Raw genomic sequence first — 12,115 nt, 5'->3', positions numbered from 1 at the left:
TCTTCTGCAGGTAACAACACTTAGAGACATAAGAATTTGAAACTCTGAGCCTGTCTGAGCAAAGGGAGGTTTTGAATTATTTGATCCCCCATTTTTTGGACACAGTCCAATTTTCTTAAACAATAAAGAAATACATTCATAAAGATTTTTTAGAAAAGTATGTATCTTTACATAATTTGTCTTGATTAAATTTTACAGCAAAGGAGCATCTAATGGATCACAGTTGCATAAAAGCCCTCGCACCAAACATTGGAGCAAGTGTTGTGATCTGCATCAACATGTTATTCTGGACAGAAAGCATATTTGCCGTGGTTTCCTTTGAAGTTAAAAGAAAGTTTTGAAGTCTTGATCAGGAATTTGTTTTCTGCATTCACTGCCCTGTTCTCAAACACTATATTGGTCACTTGGAAAATCCAGTGCAAAGCTTCATGGCTTAAATAAAGATAATGAAACACAAACACAGATCGGCTCTAAGATAAACTCTACTGATCCAGATTCAGCCTGAAATTTTAAAATGTCATGTTTTATAAACAAACAAAAAAAAACTTGTTTTAAATATTGTTTCTTTATGCTAAACACAGTTATTTTAGTCTCTTATCAAAATGAACAGATAGCAGGAGGCTAGGTTAAGTGAATTTAAGTTGGAATTGTATAAGTTCTACTTTGTACCACTTTCTATCCATATGAGCAAAGACCTAAACAAAACCAGAGCATGTCGGCCACTAATGATAAACACATGGTTTGCATTAAACACTGCTGGAGATCATTCGACTGGTCAAATTAAATACTGGCATGTAGAGTGTGAATTCATGGTGTTTGAAATGTTATATCCAACAAATATCACATCCAAGTAGCCCTTTGCAACTGTGAGATTACAAACACTGATGTTACAGTGACAAATTCAATCCAGCATATTGAGCAGCTCTAAACATGTTAAGAGTGTATTTTACAAAATCTGCCACTGCCATATCTGACACCTTAAAATGACCTCTGTCTCTTTAAGAACTCCTTACTCTTCCCCATGACGTCCATTGATGCCATGTATAAACTTCCTTAGGAGCATTGTAGTTTGTGTGATTTTCCGCCAGTTCCGCCAGATGTATGCTAATTGCTGCTGCTAGTCTGCTGGAGCTGAGTGGGGAAGGTGCATGGAGGGGCTCTCTGTGTACTCTGAGCTCAGCTGGGGACTGAAGCTCCAAGGTGGAGGTTTTGGTTAATGGGCAGGAGGGGGTGGAGTAATGCCATATTGACTTTTTAAAATCCTCTAAAAACGTTATAATGTGATCATGTTGTTATGCTTTGACTCATTCATGCATGTTTGAGAAATCCTTCAGTCTACTGGCAGCCATTTAGGGGGTGCCTTAATGCTATGAGGTTATTATGAAGGTTGGAATCGCTCTTGCAAGCTGTGACCTCAACACAGTTGAACATTTGTGCACTAAAAGCAACAAACACTAAAAATCTAGCTCAAGTTATGTCAAGAAGTAGTCCGAAAATTGGTACAAGCTTGTTAAACAAAAAAGCTGGTGGTCAAGGTATGTCTTGATAAGAGACAAAACCACATTTAAGTAATTTGGTACAAGTAGTATTTGAGTTTATATGTAAAATTTTGACTATGAGATCCAGGTGAGAATAATATGTAAACCACTTACCATTGTCAAGTATGACTGAAGGATTTGTTGTCTTTCTGCCCATAGCAAACTTTTTTTTTACAACAATACTGGTTCACTGAAGGCACACATTATCCCCCACAATGACATCATTTGGTAAATCTGGTCGGATTTAACCTTCTGATGTTGTGGTGTTAGGTCTCTGTAAATTGTATGTAAGAAGGCCAGGATAAACCGAGTGTTATAGTTCTAAGTCTGTGCATGTGCTCACATCCTTCTAAGAAAAAGCAGGTCAGTTATTTGCCTTATTATAGCCAAATCTTTTGCATTCGGTGAGAATACATTTCTCTTGTATAACGTAGACAATAATTTAGGTACATTTATTTTTACAAGTATCACCTGTTGGAAAATCAATAAGCTGCATAAGAAATTTCCTCAAGCAACAAAAGAAATAGGTGAGGCTATTGCCTACAATTAATAGATTAGCTTTGAACATAAAGGCATATTGTGGTGCAATCTGCACATTTTTATGCAGCTAACAAATTCTACATGTGCACATCAAACATGTTTTACAGAATTGCATAGATGTTACTCTTCTAATAAAAACGTAAAGAAAGAAGGAAATCAAAGCAATGAGAAAATGTGTTGTTTACAAAATTTGTATCAAAATAGATTATTATAGGAGGAAGAATAGTATTAGGGCTACTTTGGGAAAACTGAGTAATCTATGGGATTACAGATGGAAAGTATTAGCCATAGCCACATGCTAATAAGGCATTTGATTAAGAAGTCATGAACCAGTATTACCATGTCACTTGGTATTTTACCCGTTATAATGTGTGGCATGCGTATATGAAAGGACGGCACAAGTATGGCTTTTTCAGAAAGTTAACGTGAAAATGCATCTTCTGCTAAAAATCTATTACCTACTGCAACTGTAACTCAAAAAATACTCATCAGTTTACAGTCAGGACACTCAACTTGGGATTTTTGATGGTTAAAATGAGATTTAAACCTTTAATTACTTTCTGAATAATTCAATTGATATTCTTATGTTCAGCAGGGGTCACCTTTAGGTCACTGAAATGCCATTTCAGATAGTGAGTTGTTCCTTTCATCTGATAAAGTAAATAGGTAAAATCAAACAATAATGTCATGAATAACTAAGATGAATACTAATGAAGAGCGAGAGAGCAGTTTTAGGTTTGTAAAGTTTAGTCACAATGAACCTTTGGACTTCCAGGACTTCCTTTGGACCAGGATAATCAAAGTAGTAATGGTTGGCCTTAGCACACCAGCAAAAAAAATAAAATAAAAAATAAACTTATGCCACTTGATGAGATCACAATAATGAAGAGACGATGATTCTGAATTGTTTTGCAGCCATAGTACTCGGAGATCATGCATTTACTGAGTTGATTCTCTGTATACACTGTGGGTGACTGTGGCCCAGCGGGAAGAGTAGTGGTCTTGCAATCTGATAGCTGTGGGTTTGATTCCAGCTTCCTTATGACAGATGTTGATGTGCCCCTAAGAAAGAGACTTAAACCCATAAGTTGCCTGCCTACTTTCATATTAGCGCATGAATGTGTGCATGTTTGTGAGAGCGACTGGATGATTGTGGCTCTGGTGTAAAGCAAATATTTAGTATTTCAGTCCATTTACCATTTATAAGTATAAAATATTAGAGAGGAAGGCCATATCCTACGCCTGTGTCATCACTTGGACAATAATCCCAAACACAGCAGAAAACTAGCAACAGAACAATAGAAAAAGAAAAGAATAGAGGCGTTGTAATTGCCCAGGCAAATTCCAGACCTCAAACCCTGTTGAAACATGAATGAACATGAATGAATGTTCAAAAGGCTCCATGAACTAAGAGAAAACTGTACAACAGAAATAGAGACGTTTCCCTGAAAATATGTAACTTGCAAAAGTTAGAAAGTCTCAAGCAGAGATATTGAGAGAAAACAAACAGAATGTACTGTATAAGAAACAACGGAAAATGGAGAAGAAAAAGATAAACACTGTTAACTAATGAAAAATACAGGAAGATTACATACTGTTACAAAAAGCAAGCAAAAAGCAACTCGAAAAGCAAAAAAGAAAGATGCATGACTACAAGGACTGGTACTGATCAGTAGCTCTTTTTGTGATGCGGCTTCCATATTCCAGCCCACTGATTGGTCAGCTGCCTAACTTGGAACATGCGTTCCCACAATCCCTCAGCACCACTTCAATTGCACCACATTGGTTTACCACTCTGTGGTTCAAAACAGTGCCTGCTGGCATGAGTAACATATCAATAAATTCATTATACATTTATACTGAAATATTTATACTGCAGCAGTGTGTTTTGCACAGCAAAGGTATTTATAGAATGTGGGTGCATGTGTTTGTGTGTTTCTGTGTGTAGTCACTGTGTTACACTGAAGCTGTGTGAAGCTGCGGTGAGACAGACGTCTGGGGTGTGGGCTTCAGAGTTTGGGGGGCTGTAATGCAGAGGAACAGAAAACAAGTGTGAAGGAAGACTGGAGGAAAGTTTTTTTTTTCTTTTCAACTGAGATGTGGAAGATGAGAAGGAGGAAATCCAGTTAACTCACTGACAAATATGGGAAAAAGCTACACGAACAGAGAGAAGCAGCACTTAGAAAGTAAGAATTACCCAAAGAGTCCCCCAAAATGAAACAAAAGCAGTAATCACTATTGATGCAGATACAAAAAAAAAGTACAATATAGTCCCAACCAACAGAAAATAAATGAAATATTCCTCCACCCAGTAACACCCACCCTTGGCCTCACTTTTCCAAAAACGTAGAAATATTTATTCAGAGAACAAAAAGAAACCAGGGAAATTACACGATATCCTATTGTTCAGCTGTTTATTGAATGAAGACATTCCCATTCAAAGGGCCATTTGGATACTTCACTATTGTTCCTATGATCACAATAGTTTTTAGAAAGTCCATTCAAAACAGTAGCTCATGACTACGTGCCATCTAGACCATGTCAAAGAGGGTGAAAAGGCCACAGAAACATCAGAAAACCTAAAGTTGAAGAACTGCCCACAGCAAACCAAAGAGAGTTTAATAACACAATCTAATGCTGGAGGTTAGCTCTTAGTGTGATTAAAGTGACTGAGTGATTATCTTACCTTAAGCTCTTAATAACTCACATAGTGTGCATTTATATGATGTGTCATCCTAAATTGTTTGTTTCAACTTAAACTTTACAAAATAAATAGATGAGAAGGAGACAGAGAACTATATATACTATCTATATACTATCTATATAGACATGTTTAATATTATTCAATCATTATATGGACGTAGACTAGTAAAAATAGCTGTATTGATGAAAAATAAGTGAAATATTGAAGAATTAAACTTTGTTTCTTTGCATACAGTTTTCTTGTTCTTCTTGTGGTGTTTTCCTGGTGCTCCAGTTTCTCTCTACCCTTCAGATACTTGTTCTTTAGACCAGCATTCTGTCAAATGTGACTTTGAATAATTTCAATTTTTTTATAGTCTTACAATTGTCAAAATAAATTATTCAGAATTAATATGTATTTTTGATTGTCATTAAATAATTTAAAAGGCAAAACAAAGGTTAATTTAATTACAATGTACCATATGATTGTTGGACTTGGTGCACTTTACCTCTCACCTGACTACAGGCCCCAGTTTATACAATTTCCTGAACATGACTAAACAGACTCAAACCATCAAGGTGTGAATGCTGCTAGACTCTTTTCCAGGGAAAAAAGAATATATTAGTTAACCTGTCTGTTTGTTATAGTCGAGTCCTTTTCTACACAAAACATTACACAGGAAATTGGGATGCTCTATTCTATATCACACACTTAAGGTAAATTAGCATAACAGAAACTGATCATTTTAATTTGCCATGCATTGTTTCCCATGTAGATTTGGTTTTTTTAACAGCTCCAGTGGTTAGCTGTTAATGCTTGCCAATCATTTAACTTTTAACTTTTAAAGTTCTTTTAGACAGATGCTCTTACTGCAACCGATTGCAGAAATTGAGATTTTGCCCTTGTAGCGACCAAACTGTTGCGCCTGTACCAACTTTTGTTGCTATGTGTTACAAGCATCAAATTTCAAATGTATGGATATTTGGAAATATAAAAGTTTATCATGTTTAACATTAAATATCTTGCCTTTGTAGTGTATTCAGTTGAATGGAGGTTGAAAAGGATTTGCAAAGCATCATATGCTTTCTTTATTTATGTTTTACACAATATCTCAATTTCATCAGAATTGAAATGATAAATGTGATTCAGCAAAGGGACTGTATAACATTTTTAGGTCTTAGGTAGGACTAAAGAAAGATTGTTTTTTTTTAATTTAGAAGTAAATATGCTAAATAAATTTATGCTTTTGCACCAGTTCTGTTGTTATGCCGGATGTCGTTAAATGTAATAATGCATTTCTCCTCACTCACTCAAACCAAAACTTTGACCAAGATGAAAGAGCAGCAGTTTCTAGATCTGTGTGAGAAAAAAAAACTAAAAAACAAGCAATGATGTGAAAACCTGAGAAGTTGACAGAGACTCACAGAAACTGGGAGAAAGCAACCAACAGACTGAGAAATTAGGGGCTCTACTGACCAGAAACGACTCTGACTCAGGCAAAGTCAACATCTTCGCTGACATCACTGACCTTCAGCTCCATCATTTCAACTTTAAAAGCTTTGATGGCTCAAACAGCCTCCATTTGTTTAAACCCACAAGAGTTTTTACCACCACCACTGAGACATGGGTAGCTCTGTAGCCCCATGAAAAAAAAAAAAAGTAAGTTTTAAAATATGAAATCACTGCTCGGTTTTACATCACATAATTTACCATTAATCTTTAGTGCTAACAAATCTTCACTTCAATAAGAAACAAGCTAAACTCAAAACAAAGTTTGGTGGATGGGACCCCAAGCAGATTTTTATTGGATGCCTTTTTTTCAGAGGGGTGTTCTAAATAAGGGGACTGTATGGTGAGATGAGAGGGGTTGACAGTTGACCACAGGCGTCCTGCTGGCACCAGTCAAATATACACAGACTTAATTAGCACTTTCACGAAACCCTTAACAAGACCAAAAAGGTGATACTGGGTAGATTTTCATAAATTTAAGCATGCATCAAAGAGTCTATGAATAAGTTATTCATTTTATTATGTATCTCATTAAATGGTACTGAATAACTTTGATAGATTACAAAAAAACAGAGAACTGCTTTGCAGGAAAATAACAGTATTTGTCCACTTTCATGTTTTTTGTCACACTTAAATGTTTCAGAAAAGCAAAAAATATATATGAAAAAAGTAAGAAAGACTAAATATAACAATCAGTTTTGAAATTATTAATAAATTCATTAAAGGTAAAAACTAAATAAACTGTATGTAAAAAAGTAATTTCCTCCTGATCCTAATAACTAACAACTAATGCCATCCTTGGCTGAAATAACTTTCAATGAGTATTTCAAATATTTTGCACTTTTACATCACTGCAGTTTTGTTCCTCTTTTTAAATATATTCATTTTAATCCAGCCACATTAGGGTCATTAGGAGATAGAGATTTGAGAGAGTTGTTTCCATAATGAATGCCCTGTTTATTGCATTGCATCTTAATAGGATATAAGACTGGGCTGTAAATAGACTTCCACAGTCTTTCTTTATATTTACTTTTTTTTTGGGGGGGGGCGGGGATGTTTTAATGTGTGCTTTGTGTTTTAAAATGACCACTCATTTCGCTTTCAGGTGTTTCTCCTTTTTCACTTCTTCAGGTCCTGAAGATGGTGATGTTCCGTCACCATCCCACCATTATGTCTGATGTGGTTGGGTCGGCACAATGGTCCTTTTCTAAAATGCTGCCAGTTTTTCTCCAGATGTAACAGGATGCACAACTTCTAAACTGTTCTCCTTTAGTCTCTTCAGTTCCCAGAATGTTTTTCTAAGTCTCAAGTCAATCATAAAGCTGTTAAAGAGGAAATGTGACATTGTCTTTGTGTTCTCTTTAGTAAGGGATTCATTTGTCACGGACACTGAGCTTAACTGAGCTTAGTGAGGTTTGCAGAGCTTTTGATGTTCGGAAGGGTGAACATCAAAGTGATCTCCTGGATGAGTCGTCACTTTGCTCTTGAAGTCATTGCCACTTCTTAAATGTCCTGCAGTTTCTTTATTTATTTTTTATTTGTGGATAATGTCTCTGCATGTGGTCCTCCGGATCCTCCAACCCAAAAGGGGAACACATACCGAGAGCGCTACACCTCATCATTTACCACACTGTAATTTGCGTCTTTAATACACATTAGATATGTTGTGCTGAGGAGTGCCAAGACAGAGAAAATAACTGGATTCAGGCTTGAGCAGTTTTATCAGAATATTGATGCTTTTGAGTAAAACAAGTGTGAAAAAGATTACGAGGCATTGCCCCTTGGGAGCATCAGTCTCCAACCAAATACTCCCATCTGTTGGTTGATAAAAAAAAGAAAAAAAAGAAAGAAATCTGTTCTTTTTTTAATCCATCACCACTATATATGCTTACCTAATTTCTGATTCATTCATGATTTTCTTTGTCCATATATGTTGTTGTTGCAATTTTTTTTTAAATAATTAAGTAGTGGTTTTTGCAGTCATCAGACCTAGGAATTGCTTGTAAATTTGAGTCAACTTTATTTAAATTAAATACTATATATCTATATCTATATATATATCTATATCTATATATATATATATATATATATATATATATATATATATATATATATATATATATATATATATATATCACTGGTGACTTTTAATTCAGCAATGAGTTCTATTGTGTATGTTCACATAAAGCCTGGGTTCTTTAAATAAATAAAATCACCATTTGAAAATTGTATTTTGAATTTAAATTGCATTTTGATAATGTGTGACGTTACACTGTAGGGGGGAAAAAAGCAAAAGCACAGAAAATTATTTAAGGAGGGAGATACTTTTCAACAGAATTGCTTTTGCATTTAAGAATGCAAGTCAGAATGTTGAGATTGTTTTTTTTTTCCATAATCAGTGAAAGAATTTGAAATACAATAAATACATTTGTCATTTTTCAAAACTGACTGACATTACATAAAATAAATCCAAGATCTATCCAAATGGTTTTCAGGTACAAGGCTGTGATAGTCCCAGTGGAGGATAGGTTCGGTATGATTGGAGAGAAGGGTTGGGGACACATGAGGGGAAAAAGGGGGTGTCAGAGTTTGGAACCAGCAGCCTCTAATCCTGACACGCTCCCTCTGCCAATTATAAGGCCTTCAAACACAACCGGTGGGAGGAAAAAACATGACCAAGGAGACCAGACTAGCGTCGAGGCATATTTAGCAACATACAGGCAGACTGTAATTACATATATGGCCAACAGAGAGATTTAATGACTTTCCTGCCTCAACTGATTGACAAGGCAAGAAAGGATGGAAGAGAAGCTCAAGTCAACAAGTGAGAAAAATTCTAATAACTGCTGCAGCTGACTGATCCAAGCTGTAACATTGATGTCAGGAGACATGAGAGATGTTTACGTCATCTCTTGTGAGAGATTCCTGACAATCTTGTGTATATTAGATTGTATTGAAACAGCTTTTTTTTTCTTTTTTTCTTTTTTTTTTTTACCATTCGACAGGAGTGCAAAGAGAGAAAATAAACTGGTAGTAAAAAGTTATTTATTTCTAAATTTATGTACCTTAAAAACAAACAAATTCTATTTCTCTTGTCTGACAAATATCAGTAAAGAACAATATTTCAATAGATATTTGAGATCAAACAACTGTTTGGAGGGAGCAGCTGCTATTATGTCTCAAAGAAAAAGCAACTGAAGCTGGAAGAAAATCTTAACGCTGGTGATGAAGAGGTGTCCAGGTTTCGAACATCTGTGTCTGCCCTTTAAGTGCTTGCACAGTTGTAGTCATTTTATGAATTATGTGTTCAAAAAAACTCATTTTCTAGGGAATCTATTGATGCAAATATTACCTATATTGCAGTGCAGGAATAAAGAGTCATTCCCATTATATTTTAGCACCAAAGTCTTACTACTTTTAAAAATAACCCACTCTGCAAATGGAATGAATATCTATTGGTAAAATGGTAAAAAAAATAAATAATAAATAAAATAAAAATAGAGGGTGAAATAAAACAAAGCACAAAAGTCTATGAAGACTCAATTGTTGGAATGTTCTAGATCAGTTTAAAGTACTTTTTTTAAACACAAGTGAAGCAGATTTTGATATGTAAAAGTGAGAAGCTGATGATCAGTTTCCATTTAATGATGGCAAAGGAATAACTTATTGCTACTTTCAAATGCGTCTGACAAGTATAAAATCGAACAGCATTTGAAAGCCTCAGTTAATTCACAGTGAATTTACTCTTGTCCAGCTAGGAAAAGCATATACCGAAAAGCTACACAGTACACTCAGTTGTTAAGATTTTCCTGTCTTTCGAAATTTAGAAAAACATAATGTTCCCATCTTTCGAGATAGCGTGCTGTTCTTGTTTACTCCCTTGTGTGCATCTCACATCATTACAACCACAGCAACATAATAACAGCATACACTGCAGATGCACACGCCAAGAGACCAAAGCGCACACCTCATACCATCCTTTCATCACACACCACATTCACACTTCCAGTAAAACGCTGGCTTCTTAACGATGGGTCGGACCCCGAGATCATTCTCAACCCTGTTTCCGGTGGGTCACCACATGATAAAGACTCCACATATTGTTTATTGAACTTGCATCACATGCTGTATTTCCGCCTCAGTCTGAAAAGCAGTAGATAAGAGAGTCCGCCCAAAGCACTCTGTCCGGTTGCTAAGAGATCTTCCCTTTTTCTTTACATGAAAAAGTTGAGTCTGGTTTAATGTTTGTTCTTGTCATTGTGATCCTCCATCCTTAATAGGGTCAGAACTCCCCTACTATAAGACTGAGTGTACAAATAAAAAAAAAAAAAAGGAACATTCCATTAAAATTTTCTCTCAGATTCGAAGTTGTGGTTATAACAAAATGCAAAAATGCTTATAAAAATCAAGTATTATGGTCAAACAAGAAAAACAGAAGAACAAAGAAATACCTTGTCTTGATAAATATAAAAATCACATCTTACCATAATCACACAGCCCCATATTTATTCTCAAACTGGGTGAAATCCCACATGGATGTATTACACTTTCTAGGAACATCCTTCTCGAGCATTTGGAGTTTGGTATTCTCCTGATTAGCAAAAAGAGAGGAAACATATATAATGTGATCCAAAGAGCTCACAAGTCTGGTAAGCCAACAATTTCTAAAATGGCATTGGACTAAAAGTCAGCCCTATCTATACTGTTGCCTTGAAATAAACAGCAGATTATGGAGAACAGTTTCATTTTAATGGGAAGGTGTGCAGAAGGAAACATTTGAATCCTCACTAAAGCCTCGCCACCAGACTAAAGTTTACCAGAGAGGACACAGACAAAGATCAGCACTACTGGAATAAAGTTATTTGAACAAGTCCGTTTAAAACTGACACCACTACATATGAGATGTTTGTCAGTACCTTATGGTAACTGAGCAGCACAGAGGTGGAGGTGTTATGGTTAAGGGATGCCCTGCTGTATCCAGTCTGCATCCCATCACAAAGTCCAGCATGAATTGAGTGAATATCAGTGCGTGCTTGAGGACAATGTGAGAAAAAAACATGAAAATATATACATATATTTAACAAAATAAAGCTGAAGCAGAACTGCTCCTAGCTACATGACAATGATCCAAACCATATGATAAAATCCACAAGAGACTGGCTGAAAACTAAGAAGTGTAAAGTCCTGGGCAGAGTCAAAGTCCAGATCTTGATCTGTCTGAGATGCTGGGAGATAACTTCAAATGGCTTTGCATAAAAGACACCTGTCAACACCTCCCAGCCTAAAGTGAATAGTGGGGAAAAGTTTTCTCTGAAGGATGTAGGAGACAGATAAATGGCAATAATAACTTCCTGACAAAGCTAATTTTGATGTAAAGGGAAAATTTCAACTTTTAAGGCTAGGATATAATAATATTTTCCCCAACAGGAAAATGTTTTGTTTGTTTTTGTGATCTTCTGTTTAAGATGTAATAATAGATTTATTGATCTTGTTTTAAGTGCATTGAAATTGGTTTATTTTCCAGAGATAAAAAAAAAAACATAAATATAAATATGTGGAAATTTCTTAATGGAGTAAACATCTATTGAGATTACGGAAAGATATTGAAGGATAAAAATTAACACAAGAAAATATATTTTGTTTTAAGTGAAGTTTTTAAATACAACTAAATGTATTTATTTATTTATTAATCTAAGGTTTCTGGGTTTATATGATGCATTTGAAACTTTGATACTTAAACCATTTTTTTTCTTTCTTAAATACATATTCCAAAGCACCAAAAGTCTCAATATGGGGCTTAGTCTCATTTCAAAAGATTTCTCCATTGGGCAAATACTATTTAACA

Source organism: Poecilia reticulata, chromosome 2, assembly GCF_904066995.2.
Source record: "Poecilia reticulata chromosome 2, P_reticulata-male-v2, whole genome shotgun sequence".
NCBI classification, from domain to species: domain Eukaryota; kingdom Metazoa; phylum Chordata; class Actinopteri; order Cyprinodontiformes; family Poeciliidae; genus Poecilia; species Poecilia reticulata.
Note: the sequence above shows the minus strand (reverse complement) of the source record.